The following is a 17338-nucleotide window of genomic DNA, read 5'->3' as shown; positions in this document are numbered from 1 at the left end:
ACATACTTGCTCCCATCCTGTTCCACAAGGCACAGTTCTCGCTCCCATCCTGTTCCACAACACAGTACTCGTTCCCATCCTGTTCCACAAGGCACAGAACTCGCTCCCATCCTGTTCCACAAAGCGCATTACTCGCCCCCATCCTCATCCACAACAGAGTACTCGTTCACATCTTGTTCCACAAGGCACAGTACTTGTTCCCATCCTGTTCTACCAGGCACAGTACTCGCTCCAATTCTGTTCCACAAGGCATAGTACTCGTTCCCATCCTGTTACGCAAGGCACAGTACTCGCTCCCATCTTGTTCCACTAGGCACATTACTCGCTCCCCTCCTGTTCCACAGCACAGTTCTCGTTACCATTCTGTTCCAATAGGGACAGTACTGGCTCTTATCCTGTTTCAAGAGGCACAGTACTCCCTACCATTCTGTTCCACAAGGCAGAATACTAGCTACCATCCTGTTCCACAAGGCACAGTACTCGCTGCCATCCTGTTCCACAACACAGTACTCGTTCCCATTCTGTTCCACAAAGCACAGTACTTGCTCCTATCATGTTCCACAAGGCACAGTACTCGTTCCCATCCTGTTCCACAAGGCACAGTACTCACCCCCATCCTCTTCCACAACAGAGTACTCGTTCACATATTGTTCCACAAGGCACAGAACTTGCTCCCATCCTGTTCCACAAGGCACATTACTCGCTCCCATCCTGTTCCACAACACAGTACTCGTTCCCACTCTGTTTCACAAGGGACAGTACTTGCCCTTATCCTGTTCCACAAGGCACAGTACTTGCTCCCATCCTGTTCTACCAGGCACAGTACTCGCTCCAATCTTCTTCCACAAGGCATAGCACTAGTTCCCATCCTGTTGCACAAGGCACCGTACTCGCTCCCATTCTGTTCCACAAGGCACATTACTCGCTCCCATCGTGTTCCACAACACAGTACTCGTTCTCATTATGTTCCACAAGGGACAGTACTGGCTCTTATCCTGTTCCACAAGGCACAGTACTCGCTCACATCCTGTTCCACAAGGCACAATACTCGTTCCCATCCTGTTCCACAAAGCACAGTATTCGCTTCCATCCTGTTCCACAACACAGAACTCGTTCCCATTCCGTTCCACATTGCAAAGTACTTCCTCTTATACTTTTCCACAAGGCACAGTACACTCTCCCATCCTGTTCCACAAGGCACAGTACTCGCTGCCATCCTGTTCCACAAGGCATAGTACTCACTCCCACTCTGTTCCACAAGGAACAGCACTCGCTCCATCCTTGTTCCACAAGGCACAGTACTCACTCCCGACCTGTTCCAAAAGGCACAGTACACGCTCCCATTATGTTCCACAAGGCACAGTACTCGCTCCCATCCTGTTCCACAAGGCACAGTACTCGCACCCACCCTATTCCACAAGGCACAGTATTCGTTCCCATCCTTTTCAAAAATGCACAGTACTCGCTCCCATCCTGTTCCTCAACACAGTATTCGTACCCCTCCTGTTCCAAAAGGCACAGTACTCGTTCCCATCCTGTTCCACAAGAAAAAACAGTCGCACCCACTCTGTTCCACAAGGCAGAGAACTCGCTCCCTTCCTGTTCCACAAGGCACAGAGCTCGTTCCCATCCTGTTCCACCAGGCACAGTACTCGCCACCATCCTGTTCCACAACAAAGTATTCGCTCCCATCCTATTCCAAAACATAGTACTCGCTCCCATCCTGTTCCACAACACAGTACTCACTCCCATCCTATTCCAAAACACAGTACTCGCACCCACGCTGTTCCACAAGGCACATTACTCACCCCATCCTGTTCCACAACAGAGTACTCGCTCACACCTTGTTCCACAAGGCACAGTACTTGCTCCCATCCTATTCCACAATCACAGTACTCGCTCCCATCCTGTTACACAACACAGTACTCGTTCCCATCCTGTTCCATATGCCACAATAGTAGCACCCAATCTGTTCCACAAGGCTCAGTACTCCCTCCCATCCTTTTCCACAACACAGTATTCGTTCCCATTCTGTTACAAAAGGCACAGTACTCCCTCCCATCCTGTTCCACAAGGCACAGTACTCGTTCCCATCCTGTTCCACAACGCAGTACTCGCTCCCATCCTGTTCCACAAGGCACATTACTCGCCCCATCCTGTTCCACAACACCTTATTCGTTCCAATCCTGTTCCACATGCCGCAATAGTCGCACCCACGCTTTTCCACAAGGCACAGTACTCGTTCCCATCCTGTTCCACAATACAGTACTCGTTCCCATCCTGTTTCACAAAGCACATATCTCGCTCCCATCCTGTTCCACAAGGCACATTACTCCCCCGCATCCTCCTCCAAAACTGAGTACTCGTTCACATCTTGCTCCACAAGGCACAGTACTTGTTCCCATCCTGTTCTACCAGGCACAGTAATCGCTCCAATCCTGTTCGACAAGGCATTGTACTCGTTCCCATCCTATTGCACAAGGCACAGTACTCGCTCCCCTCCTGTTCCACAGCACAGTACTCGTTTCCATTCTTTTCCACAAAGGACAGTTCTGGCTCTTATCCTGTTCCACAAGGCACGGTACTCCCTCCCATCCTGTTCCACAAGGCACAATACTCGCTACCATCCTGTTCCATAAGGCACAGTACACGCTGCCATCCTGTTCCACAACACAGTACTCTTTCCTATTCTGTTCCACACAGCACAGTACTTGCTCCTATCATGTTCCACAACGCATAGTACTCGCCCCCATCCTCTTCCACAACAGAGTACTCGTTCACATATTGTTCCACAAGGCATGGTACTAATTCCCATCATGTTGCACAAGGCACAGTAATCGTTCCCATTTTGTTCCACAAGGTACAGTACTGGCTCTTATCTTGTTCTGCAAACCACAATACTAGTTCATGTCTTGTTCCAAAAGGCACAATACTGGCTCCCATTGTGTTCCACAACACAGTACTCGTTGCGATTCTGTTCCACAATGCACAGTACTCCTTATTATCCTGTTCCTCAAGGCACAGTACACGCTCCCATCCTGTTCCACAAGGCACAGTACTCGCTGCCACCCGATTTCACAAGGCGCAGTTCTCTCTCCCATCCTGTTCCACAAGGCAGAATACTCGCTCCCTTCGTGTTCCACAACACAGTACTCCTTTCCAACCTGTTCCATAAGCCACAATACTTGAACCCATCCTGTTCCGCGAACCACAGTACTCGCTCACATCTTGTTCCACAACACAGTACTCGTTACCATCCTGTTCAACAAGGTACAGAACTCGCTCCCATCCTGTTCCACAAGGCACATTACTCGCCCCCATCCTGTTCCTCAACAGAGTACTCGTTCACATCTTGTTCCACAAGGCACAGTACTTGTTCCCATCCTGTTCTACCAGGCACAGTACTCGTTCCAGTCCTGTTCCACAAGGCATAGCACTCGTTTCCATCCTGTTGCACAAGGCACAGTACTCACTCCCATCCTGTTGCACAAAGCACATTACTCGCTCCCCTCCTGTTCCACAGCACAGTACTTGTTCCCATTCTGTTCCACAAGTGACAGTACTCGCTCCTATCCTGTTCCACAAGGCACAGTACTCGCCCCTATCCTCTTCCACAACAGAGTACTCGTTCACATATTGTTTCACAAGGCACAGTACTTGCTATCATCCTGTTCTACCAAGCACAGTACTCGAATCCATCCTGTTCCACAACACAGTACTCGTTCCCATTCTGTTCCACAAGGGACAGTACTGGATCTTATCCTCTTCCATAAAGCACAGTACTCGCTCCCGTCCTGTTCCACAAGGCACAATACTCGCTCTCATCCTGTTCCACAAAGCACAGTACTCGCCCCTATCATCTTCCACAACAGAGTACTCGTTCACACATTGTTCCACAAGGCACAGTACTTGCCCCATCCTGTTCTACCAGGCACAGTATTAGTTCCAATTTTGTTCCACAAGGTATAGTACTCGTTCCCATCCTGTTGCACAAGGCACAGTACTCGCTCCCATCCAGTTCCACAAAGCACAGTACTCGTACCCATCCTGTTCCACAACACAGTACTCGTTCCCATTCTGTTCCACAAGGGACAGTACTGGCTCTTATCCTGTTCCATAAAGCACAGTACTCGCTCCCATCCTGTTCCACAAGGCACAATACTCGCTCCCATCCTGTTCCACAACACGGTTCTCGTCCCCATTCTGTTCCACAATGCACAGTACTCCCTCTTATCCTGTTTCACAAGGCACAGCACTCGCTTTTACCCTGTTAAACAAGGCACAGTACTCGCTCTCACCCTGTTACACAAGGCACAGTACTCATTCCCAGCCTGTTCCACAAGGCACAGTACACGCTCCCATCCTGTTCCACGAGGCACAATGCTCGCTCCCACCCTATTTCACAAGGCACAGTACTCGCTCCCATCGTGTTCCACAAACAGTACTCCTTTCCAACCTGTTCCTCAAGCCACAGTACTTGCTCCCATATTGTTCCATAAGGCACAGTACTCGCTCCCATCCTGTTCCACAGCACAATACTCGTTCCCATCCTTTCCCTCAGTGCACAGTACTCGCTCCCATCCTGTTCCTCAACACAGTACTCCCTCCCAATCTGTTCCACAAGGCACAGTATTCGCTCCCATAATGTTCCACAAGGTACAGTACTCGCCTGCATCCTGTTCCACAACACAGTACTCGTTCCCAACCTGTTCCTAAAGGCACAGTACTCGTTTCCATCCTATTCCACAACACAGTACTCGCTCCCATCCTGTTACACAAGGCACATTACTTGCCCCCATCCTGTTCCACAACAGAGTACTCGTTCACATCTTGCTCAACAAGACACAGTACTTGCTCCCATCCTGTTCCACAAGGTAGAGTACTCTCTCCCATCCTGTTCCACAACTCAGTACCCGTTCCCATCCTGTTCCACAAGGAAGAATAGTCGCAGCCACGTTGTTCCAAAAGGCACAGTACTCGCTCCCATCCTGTTCCACAACATAGTACTCGTTCCCATCCTGTTTCACAAGGCACAGTAATCGCTCCCATCCTGTTCCACAATGCACAGTAGTCACTCTAATCCTATTCCACAAGTCACAGTACTCGCTCCCATCATGTTCCACAAGGCGCAGTACTCGCTCCCATCCTGTTCCACAAGGCACAGTATTGGCTCCCATCCTGTTGCGCAATGCACAGTACTCTCTCTCATCCTATTCCACAAGGCACAGTACTCGATCCCATCATGTTCCACAAAGCGCAGTACTCGCTCCAATTCTGTTCCACAATGCGCAGTACTCGCTCTCATCCTGTTCCACAAGGCACAGTACTCGCTCCCATCCTGTTTCACAATGCACAGTACTCTCATCCTATTCCACAAGGCACAGTACTCGCTCCCATCATGTTCCACAAAGCGCAGTACTCGCTCCCATTCTGTTCCACAATGCACAGTACTCTCTCTCTCATCCTATTCCACAAGGCACAGTACTCGCTCCCATCCTGTTCCACAACACAGTACTCGTTTCCACCCTGTTCCACAAGCCAAAGTACTCGCTCCCTCCCTGTTCCACAAGGCACAGTACTCGCTCCCTCCCTGTTCCACAAGGCACTGTACTCGCTCCCACCCTGTTTTACAAGGCACAGTACTAGTTCCCTTCCTATTCCAGAAGGCACAGTACTCGCTTCCGTCCTTTTCCACAACGCACAGTCCTCTCTACCACCCAGTTCCACAAGGCACAGTACTCGCTCCCACCCAGTTCCACAAGGCACAGTACTCTCTCCCACCCAGTTCCACAAGGCACAGTCCTCTCTACCACCCAGTTCCACAAGGCACAGTCCTCTCTACCACCCAGTTCCACAAGGCACAGTACTCTCTCCCACCCAGTTCCACAAGGCACAGTACTCTCTCCCACCCAGTTCCACAAGGCACAGTACTCTCTACCACTCAGTTCCACAAGGCACAGTCCTCTCTACCACCGAGTTCCACAAGGCACAGTACTCTCTCCCACCCAGTTCCACAAGGCACAGTTCTCTCTACCACCCAGTTCCACAAGGCACAGTACCCTCTCCCACCCAGTTCCACAAGGCACAGTACTCGCTCCCACCCAGTTTCACAAGGCACAGTACTCTCTCCCACCCAGTTCAAGAAGACACAGTACTTTCTCCCACCCAGTTCCACAAGGTACAGTCCTCTCTACCACCCAGTTCCACAAGGTACAGTACTCTCTACCACCCAGTTCCACAAGGCACAGTACTCTCTACCACTCAGTTCCACATGGCACAGTCCTCTCTACCACCGAGTTCCACAAGGCACAGTACTCTCTCCCACCCAGTTCCACAAGGCACAGTTCTCTCTACCACCCAGTTCCACAAGGCACAGTACCCTCTCCCACCCAGTTCCACAAGGCACAGTACTCGCTCCCACCCAGTTTCACAAGGCACAGTACTCTCTCCCACCCAGTTCAAGAAGACACAGTACTTTCTCCCACCCAGTTCCACAAGGTACAGTCCTCTCTACCACCCAGTTCCACAAGGTACAGTACTCGCTCCCACCCAGTTCCTCAAGGCACAGTCCTCTCTACCACCCAGTTCCACAAGGCACAGTCCTCTCTACCACCCAGTTCCACAAGGCACAGTCCTCTCTACCACCCAGTTCCACAAGGCACAGTACTCGCTCCCACCCAGTTCCACAAGGCACAGTACTCGCTCCCACCCAGTTTCACAAGGCACAGTACTCTCTCCCACCCAGTTCAAGAAGACACAGTACTTTCTCCCACCCAGTTCCACAAGGCACAGTCCTCTCTACCACCCAGTTCCACAAGGCACAGTACTCGCTCCCACCCAGTTCCACAAGGCACAGTACTCTCTCCCACCCAGTTCCACATCCTCATTTTTAACATAGACAGAGATGTATACCACAGCACCCTGTATTTCTTTGCTTACGATATCGGAATCTGTACTTCAGTGTTTTCCATTAAGGACGCTCTATATCTCTGTGCAGGAATTAACCAACTTCAATAAGCACAAATTAAAATTACTTGAGAAAATTTAAACTGGACCGAAGTATAAAACAAATTCCAGCCATACAATAAAACAAAAAAATGACATGAAGGACCTGGGAGTGACAATGTCACAGCATCTTACTTTCAAAGATCACAACAATACCTCTACTACATCTGTTAGGAAAATGATAGGACTGAAAATGATAGGACTGATACTTGCATCCCCAGTCTTGAAACTTGGGATGCAAGTATCAGTCTGATAGGACTGATACTTGCATCCCAAGTCTTGAAACTTGGGATCCAAGTATCAGTCCTATCATTTTCGGTAATAATGTAATGTACTAAAGCAATAATGTAATTTAATAATGTTACTTTGTTAATCGCTTGTTCTCTCTAGGATGGAATACTGATGTACACCAACGGTGCCTTTCAAGGCAGGTGAAACTGGTGACCTGTAGAATGTACAGAGGACCTTCACGGTACACACAAGTACGACAAAACACCTAAATTACTGGGAACAGTTGAAATCCCTTGACTCTTACTCCCTAAAACTCAAGCGAGTAAGATGCATCATAATCTACTCCAGGAAAATACTAGAGGGACTAGTCCCAAATATCCACACGGAAATTACTCCCTACGAAGGGAAGAGACTTGATAGGTGGTGCAAAGTACCTCTAATCAGGGGTGCAATGAGTATACTAGAAGATAACATAGTAAGTGTCAGGGGCACAAAACTGTTCATCTGCGTCCCTGCATACATATGGGGGTGCCAATAGACCATAGTTGCAGATCTCCCGTCAGTGACAAACTTCTCTTCAAAGTGTATAGAAAACCTACCAACAAGGACGATCTTATACACTTTTATTCACACCAAGACACCCGCACTAAAAGAGGAGTCCTCATTGGCTTCTTCTTGAGAGCTCTTCGCATCTCCAGACCTTGTTTTCTAGAAGAAGAATGCACTTACATAACACAAGCCTTTACACTTCTTCAGTTCCCATCTTTTTTCATCCGAGATTGCAGACTCAAGGCACAAGCTATCCTCAACAAACCGCCCATGGAATAGCCCTCTAAGCAGTTCATAGTACTCCCATGTGGCGATGTTGCCACGAATACTCGCCGGGCACTTGCTATTAGTAACATCAACGTTTCCACCATAAACACATCATCTATCAAAGACCTCACTACGAAACGCAGCTCCACACCTCTAACTTTTACAGCAGGCGTCTACACTATCCCCTGTGGATTCTGTCCCAAGAAATATGTAGGCGAGATAGGCAGAGATCTTGCAGTCCGCCTGAATGAGGATCGAAATGCCTCTAACGGAGACGATGTAAGGTACGCCTGTGTCCTCCACAGAGACTCCACGGGGCATTTGATGAACTGGAATGAGGCACAACTTGTTCTCACCGAACCAGACCTCAGACGCCGACGGTGCCTAGAAGCCTCACTAATCGCCGTCACCGACACAATAGACCGCAACACTGGAAACCACAAAATTTCAAAAACATTGGCATACATGATACTTAAGCAGCACCAACCCAACAACACAGGAGTCACATACTTTCATGGTCTACCTGTCCTCATCCCAACATGACATTCTTCAGGTCACCATGCATCACTCACACCTCACTCTCCGCCTATATATATAATGTCTTTCTACCTCTGTATGTTAGAAGTGATCAAGGTCCCAGGACCGAAACGTTTTCTAATAAATATGTCATAGTGTTTGCTTACGTGTCTTTCTAAACCAACCCTCAGCCCTCCAAATAAATGCAGTCTTAATAATAGCGCTTCTTCATGATAAGTCTCCTAGCCCCCCCCCCTCCACCCACCCTTTTAACATAATAGCTATCCCTCTGCTCTCCCCTCTGGACAGAAATTAACATGTTATTTCATAATGGGACGCGTATTAATTTCACTGGTAGACTCCTAAACCGTAAGAGTCCTACAGCGCCTGGGAAATGAGAAGCACTTAATATCTTTATTTCTACAAGTACGTGTACAAGGTATACAGACCATGGCTGACATCAATGACATACTACTATATAGAAAGTCACTTGATATACTGAGTATTTCCAGCATATTAGGTCAGTTTTGTCCCAGGATGTGACCCACACCAGTCCACTAACACCCAGGATGTTACCCACACCAGTCCACTAACACCCAGGATGTGACCCACACCAGTCCACTAACACCCAGGATGTTACCCACACCAGTCCACTAACACCCAAGATGTGACCCACACCAGTCCACTAACACCAAGGATGTGACCCAAATCAGTCCACTAACACCCAGGATGTGACCCACACCAGTCCACTAACGCCAAGGATGTGACCCACACCAGTCCACTAACACCCAGGATGAGACCCACACCAGTCCACTAACACCCAGGATGTGACCCACACCAGTCCACGAACACCCAGTATGTGACCCACACCAGTCCACTAACACCCAGGATGTGACCCAAACCAGTACACTAACACCCAGGATGTGACCCACACCAGTCCACTAACACCCAGGATGTGACCCACACCAGTCCACTAACACCCAGGATGAGACCCACACCAGTCCACTAACACCCAGGATGTGACCCACACCAGTCCACTAACACCCAGGATGTGACCCACACCAGTCCACGAACACCCAGTATGTGACCCACACCAGTCCACTAACACCCAGGATGTGACCCACACCAGTCCACTAACACCCAGGATGTGACCCACACCAGTCCACTAACACCCAGGATGAGACCCACACCAGTCCACTAACACCCAGGATGAGACCCACACCAGTCCACTAACACCCAGGATGTGACCCACACCAGTCCACTAACACCCAGGATGAGACCCACACCAGTCCACTAACACCCAGGATGAGACCCACACCAGTCCACTAACACCCAGGATGTTACCCACACCAGTCCACTAACGCCCAGGGTGTGACCCACACCTGTCCACTAACACCCAGGGTGTGACCCACACCAGTCCACTAACACTCAGGATGATACCCACACCAGTTCACTAACACCCAGGGTGTGACCCACACCAGTCCACTAACACCCAGGGTGTGACCCACACCAGTCCACTAACAAACAGGATGTTACGCACACCAGTCCACTAACACCCAGGGTGTGACCCACACCAGTCCACTAACACCCAGGATGAGACCCACACCAGTCCACTAACACCCAGGATGAAACCCACACCAGTCCACTAACACCCAGGATGTGACCCACACCAGTCCACTAACACCCAGGATGTGACCCACACCAGTCCACTAACACCCAGGATGTGACCCACACCAGTCCACTAACACCCAGGATGAGACCCACACCAGTCCACTAACACCCAGGATGTGACCCACACCAGTCCACTAACACCCAGGATGTTACGCACACCAGTCCACTAACACCCAGGGTGTGACCCACACCAGTCCACTAACACCCAGGATGTGACCCACACCAGTCCACTAACACCCAGGATGTGACCCACACCAGTCCACTAACACCCAGGATGTGACCCACACCAGTCCACTAACACCCAGGATGTGACCCACACCAGTCCACTAACACCCAGGATGTGACCCACACCAGTCCACTAACACCCAGGATGTGACCCACACCAGTCCACTAACACCCAGGATGTGACCCACACCAGTCCACTAACACCCAGGATGCGACCCACACCAGTCCACTAACACCCAGGATGTGACCCACACCAGTCCACTAACACCCAGGATGTGACCCACACCAGTCCACTAACACCCAGGATGTGACCCACACCAGTCCACTAACACCCAGGATGTGACCCACACCAGTCCACTAACACCCAGGATGTGACCCACACCAGTCCACTAACACCCAGGATGTGACCCACACCAGTCCACTAACACCCAGGATGTGACCCACCCCAGTCCACTAACACCCAGGATGTGACCCACACCAGTCCACTAACACCCAGGATGTGACCCACACCAGTCCACTAACACCCAGGATGCGACCCACACCAGTCCACTAACACCCAGGATGTGACCCACACCAGTCCACTAACACCCAGGATGTGACCCACACCAGTCCACGAACACCCAGGATGTGACCCACACCAGTCCACTAACACCCAGGATGTGACCCACACCAGTCCACTAACACCCAGGATGTGACCCACACCAGTCCACTAACACCCAGGATGTGACCCACACCAGTCCACTAACACCCAGGATGTGACCCACACCAGTCCACTAACACCCAGGATGTGACCCACACCAGTCCACTAACACCCAGGGTGTGACCCACACCAGTCCACTAACACCCAGGATGTGACCCACACCAGTCCACGAACACCCAGGATGTGACCCACACCAGTCCACTAACACCCAGGATGTGACCCACACCAGTCCACTAACACCCAGGATGTGACCCACACCAGTCCACTAACACCCAGGATGTGACCCACACCAGTCCACTAACACCCAGGATGAGACCCAAACCAGTCCACTAACACCCAGGATGTGACCCACACCAGTCCACTAACACCCATGTACCTATTTTACTGATGGGGAACATAGACAACCGGTGTAAGGAAACACGCTCTGGGAATCGAACCTGGACTCTCGCCAAGTGAAGCGGGAGTTTTAACCACCAGGCCACGGTGGTCCATGGCCTGGAGACTAGCCCCAGCTACTCAGATCAAGAACCCTTCTCCATCATATTGCCATCATCTTGTCTCCTTGAAGGAGATATGGATGACGTCGCAGAAATACTGTTTAGTACATTGTGTTGATAGATCAAAATAAAATAAAATAAAATAAAATTTGTTTTATTATAGTTACAGTTTGTCTCAGAAAATCATAATAACACGATTGCAGACAACCCACGGAACTGTTGGGGTTAGAACCCATGGCTGGAGTTTTACGACTAACTTGCCATGGGTTCTAACCCCCACCAGTTCCATACTCATGGCTGGAGTTTTACGACTAACTTGCCATGGGTTCTAACCCCCACCAGTTCTATAGTTTATTAGAGTTCGTCATTGAAATGCTTCTCCCTGACAGCTTCCTGCACCAGATTTCTGCAGGAACAAGCGAAGGAATTAGGTGTCAAGTGTGAGGTGATAGAATATGTTCCTGGGATCCCCGTTGTGTTGATGACACTCGTAGGACAAGACCCAAGTCTACCATCACTGCTGCTCAACTCTCACACTGATGTTGTTCCAGTGTTTCCTGTGAGTCAAATTATCCATTTGTACCTTCTGGAGCAGAGATAAACTTGCTATCTTCCATATTCTGTTATTATTGTTCATAACTACATTTTTAAGTGGGTGAAGTGGTATGCCAGGGGAAGGCCTTAACAACTTACTGTGTATGATAACTTGTATACCTGTACCTTAACAACTTACTGTGTATGATAACTTGTATACCTGTACCTTAACAACTTACTGTGTATGATAACTTGTATACCTGTACCTTAACAACTTACTGTGTATGATAACTTGTATACCTGTACCTTAACAACTTACTGTGTATGATAACTTGTATACCTGTACCTTAACAACTTACTGTGTATGATAACTTGTATACCTGTACCTTAACAACTTACTGTGTATGATAACTTGTATACCTGTACCTTAACAACTTACTGTGTATGATAACTTGTGTACCTGTACCTTAACAACTTACTGTGTATGATAACTTGTATACCTGTACCTTAACAACTTACTGTGTATGATAACTTGTGTACCTGTACCTTAACAACTTACTGTGTATGATAACTTGTGTACCTGTACCTTAACAACTTACTGTGTATGATAACTTGTATACCTGTACCTTAACAACTTACTGTGTATGATAACTTGTGTACCTGTACCTTAACAACTTACTGTGTATGATAACTTGTGTACCTGTACCTTAACAACTTACTGTGTATGATAACTTGTGTACCTGTACCTTAACAACTTACTGTGTATGATAACTTGTGTACCTGTACCTTAACAACTTACTGTGTATGATAACTTGTGTACCTGTTTACCTGGAGTTTACCTGGAGAGAGTTCCTGGGGTCAACGCCCCCGCGGCCCGGTCTGTGACCAGGCCTCCTGTTGGATCAGAGCCTGATCAGCCAGGTTGTTGCTGCTGGCTGCACGCAAACCAACGTACGAGCCACAGCCCGGCTGATCAGGAACCGACTTTAGGTGCTTGTCCAGTGCCAGCTTGAAGACTGCCAGGGGTCTGTTGGTAATCCCCCTTATGTGTGCTGGGAGGCAGTTGAACAGTCTCGGGCCCCTGACACTTATTGTATGGTCTCTTAACGTGCTAGTGACACCCCTGCTTTTCATTGGGGGGATGGTGCATCGTCTGCCAAGTCTTTTGCTTTCGTAGTGAGTGATTTTCGTGTGCAAGTTCGGTACTAGTCCCTCTAGGAATTTCCAGGTGTATATAATCATGTATCTCTCCCTCCTGCGTTCCAGGGAATACAGGTTTAGGAACCTCAAGCGCTCCCAGTAATTGAGGTGTTTTATCTCCGTTATGCGCGCCGTGAAAGTTCTCTGTACATTTTCTAGGTCGGCAATTTCACCTGCCTTGAAAGGTGCTGTTAGTGTGCAGCAATATTCCAGTCTAGATAGAACAAGTGACCTGAAGAGTGTCATCATGGGCTTGGCCTCCCTAGTTTTGAAGGTTCTCATTATCCATCCTGTCATTTTTCTAGCAGATGCGATTGATACAATGTTATGGTCCTTGAAGGTGAGATCCTCCGACATGATCACTCCCAGGTCTTTGACGTTGGTGTTTCGCTCTATTTTGTGGCCAGAATTTGTTTTGTACACTGATGAAGATTTAATTTCCTCATGTTTACCATATCTGAGTAATTGAAATTTCTCATCGTTGAACTTCATATTGTTTTCTGCAGCCCACTGAAAGATTTGGTTGATGTCCGCCTGGAGCCTTGCAGTGTCTGCAATGGAAGACACTGTCATGCAGATTCGGGTGTCATCTGCAAAGGAAGACACGGTGCTGTGGCTGACATCCTTGTCTATGTAGGATATGAGGATGAGGAACAAGATGGGAGCGAGTACTGCGCCTTGTGGAACAGAGCTTTTCACCGTAGCTGCCTCGGACTTTACTCTGTTGACGACTACTCTCTGTGTTCTGTTAGTGAGGAAATTATAGATCCATCGACCGACTTCTCCTGTTATTCCTTTAGCACGCATTTTGTGCGCTATTACGCCATGGTCACACTTGTCGAAGGCTTTTGCAAAGTCTGTATATATTACATCTGTACCTTAACAACTTACTGTGTATGATAACTCGTGTACCTGCAACAAAATCAATGATGATATCATCAGTTATACAATGTTCTTAAAAATACAAGAGAGTTTATCAGTTTAATTATGTACAACTCACCTATACAGTGGCGACGGAAAAGAATAACAGAGCGGCTAAAAGAGGTCAATATATCTGAAATGCGTAGGGAGACACTGGTCAGAGAAATAGCAAGCATCGAACTTAAGCTAAAAGAATCCTTTAGGAGTCAGGAATCGCGGGAAGAACTAAAAGCCATAAATGAAATCGAAAGAAACCCAAAGTATTTCTTCTCCTATGCCAAATCAAAATCGAGAACAACGTCCAGTATTGGGCCCCTCCTTAAACAAGATGGGTCCTACACAGATGACAGCAAGGAAATGAGTGAGCTACTCAAGTCCCAATATGACTCAGTTTTTAGCAAGCCGCTAACCAGACTGAGAGTCGAAGATCAAAATGAATTTTTTATGAGAGAGCCACAAAATTTGATTAACACAAGCCTATCCGATGTTATCCTGACGCCAAATGACTTCGAACAGGCGATAAATGACATGCCCATGCACTCTGCCCCAGGGCCAGACTCATGGAACTCTGTGTTCATCAAAAACTGCAAGAAGCCTCTATCACGAGCCTTTTCCATCCTATGGAGAGGGAGCATGGACACGGGGGTCGTCCCACAGTTACTAAAAACAACAGACATAGCCCCACTCCACAAAGGTGGCAGTAAAGCAACAGCAAAGAACTACAGACCAATAGCACTAACATCCCATATCATAAAAATCTTTGAAAGGGTCCTAAGAAGCAAGATCACCACCCATCTAGAAACCCATCAGTTACACAACCCAGGGCAACATGGGTTTAGAACAGGTCGCTCCTGTCTGTCTCAACTATTGGATCACTACGACAAGGTCCTAAATGCATTAGAAGACAAAAAGAATGCAGATGTAATATATACAGACTTTGCAAAAGCCTTCGACAAGTGTGACCATGGCGTAATAGCGCACAAAATGCGTGCTAAAGGAATAACAGGAAAAGTCGGTCGATGGATCTATAATTTCCTCACTAACAGAACACAGAGAGTAGTCGTCAACAGAGTAAAGTCCGAGGCAGCTACGGTGAAAAGCTCTGTTCCACAAGGCACAGTACTCGCTCCCATCTTGTTCCTCATCCTCATATCCGACATAGACAAGGATGTCAGCCACAGCACCGTGTCTTCCTTTGCAGATGACACCCGAATCTGCATGACAGTGTCTTCCATTGCAGACACTGCAAGGCTCCAGGCGGACATCAACCAAATCTTTCAGTGGGCTGCAGAAAACAATATGAAGTTCAACGATGAGAAATTTCAATTACTCAGATATGGTAAACATGAGGAAATTAAATCTTCATCAGAGTACAAAACAAATTCTGGCCACAAAATAGAGCGAAACACCAACGTCAAAGACCTGGGAGTGATCATGTCGGAGGATCTCACCTTCAAGGACCATAACATTGTATCAATCGCATCTGCTAGAAAAATGACAGGATGGATAATGAGAACCTTCAAAACTAGGGAGGCCAAGCCCATGATGACTCTCTTCAGGTCACTTGTTCTATCTAGGCTGGAATATTGCTGCACACTAACAGCACCTTTCAAGGCAGGTGAAATTGCCGACCTAGAAAATGTACAGAGAACTTTCACGGCGCGCATAACGGAGATAAAACACCTCAATTACTGGGAGCGCTTGAGGTTCCTAAACCTGTATTCCCTGGAACGCAGGAGGGAGAGATACATGATTATATACACCTGGAAAATCCTAGAGGGACTAGTACCGAACTTGCACACGAAAATCACTCACTACGAAAGCAAAAGACTTGGCAGACGATGCACCATCCCCCCAATGAAAAGCAGGGGTGTCACTAGCACGTTAAGAGACCATACAATAAGTGTCAGGGGCCCGAGACTGTTCAACTGCCTCCCAGCACACATAAGGGGGATTACCAACAGACCCCTGGCAGTCTTCAAGCTGGCACTGGACAAGCACCTAAAGTCAGTTCCGGATCAGCCGGGCTGTGGCTCGTACGTTGGTTTGCGTGCAGCCAGCAGCAACAGCCTGGTTGATCAGGCTCTGATCCACCAGGAGGCCTGGTCACAGACCGGGCCGCGGGGGCGTTGACCCCCGGAACTCTCTCCAGGTAAACTCCAGTGGACGATGGTTAAAAGACACGAGATACTTGTCACAGGTTCACTGTAGTGTTTTAAACGACTGAATACATAAATTGTGCAACAAATACTAATAATTATGCTTAATAAATTTTGTAAATACTTTATTACATAAACGCTCTACCTCAGTTAATGAAATGTTGGGCTCTAGTTCCTGGACACAGTATGTGTCTCTGTAATCTCTTCACTAATCTCTAAACTGGTCTTCAGTGTTCTGTTAACTAAGCAAGTTATAATAGTGATGAACTGTTAACAATAACAAAATTAATAGCTAAAAACAATGATTAGAACAATTACATTATTATTATAATAATATTATTACGAGGGAATATTAACTCACCAGACATCGTACTGGTGGACAAAATGCCTCTCAGAACTAAAAAAAAATATGTAAGAATTGTAATGAAAAACTAAAAACACTATTGATTGACAGAGATTTCAAAACATCTCGGTTGTAAATTAGAAAAAAAACAGAGACAAAGGGAAATCAATTTTTTTTAAAGAATTAAAACTGGCAGTAAGTCGTAGAAACGCCTGAAAAGGGGATTACTTCTCACTATTTTTACTCGGTAAAAATCCTTTTAACAACTCCTGATAAACCCCTAACTGGCAATAATGACCCACAACTGAAGTTTGTGGTCATCTGACCGATGGTTTACAAGTTATCATACACAGTAAGTTGTTAAGGTACACAAGTTATCATACACAGTAAGTTGTTAAGGTACACAAGTTATCATACACAGTAAGTTGTTAAGGTACACAAGTTATCATACACAGTAAGTTGTTAAGGTACACAAGTTATCATACACAGTAAGTTGTTAAGGTACACAAGTTATCATACA

General features: G+C 47.6%; 1 long non-coding RNA gene across 1 annotated transcript in view; it reads left to right on the top strand.

Annotated features, from left to right (window-relative positions):
• Nucleotides 1-17338, top strand: part of LOC128697266 (uncharacterized) — a 76508-nt gene that overhangs the window by 14588 nt on the left and 44582 nt on the right. The window contains exon 3 of the long non-coding RNA XR_011394571.1: nt 12051-12220. This is a non-coding gene — a long non-coding RNA (uncharacterized lncRNA). The remainder of the gene's footprint in view (nt 1-12050; nt 12221-17338) is intronic.

Source organism: Cherax quadricarinatus, chromosome 89 (assembly GCF_038502225.1).
Source record: "Cherax quadricarinatus isolate ZL_2023a chromosome 89, ASM3850222v1, whole genome shotgun sequence".
NCBI lineage: Eukaryota > Metazoa > Arthropoda > Malacostraca > Decapoda > Parastacidae > Cherax > Cherax quadricarinatus.
This window is presented reverse-complemented; position numbering and strand designations above follow the sequence as displayed.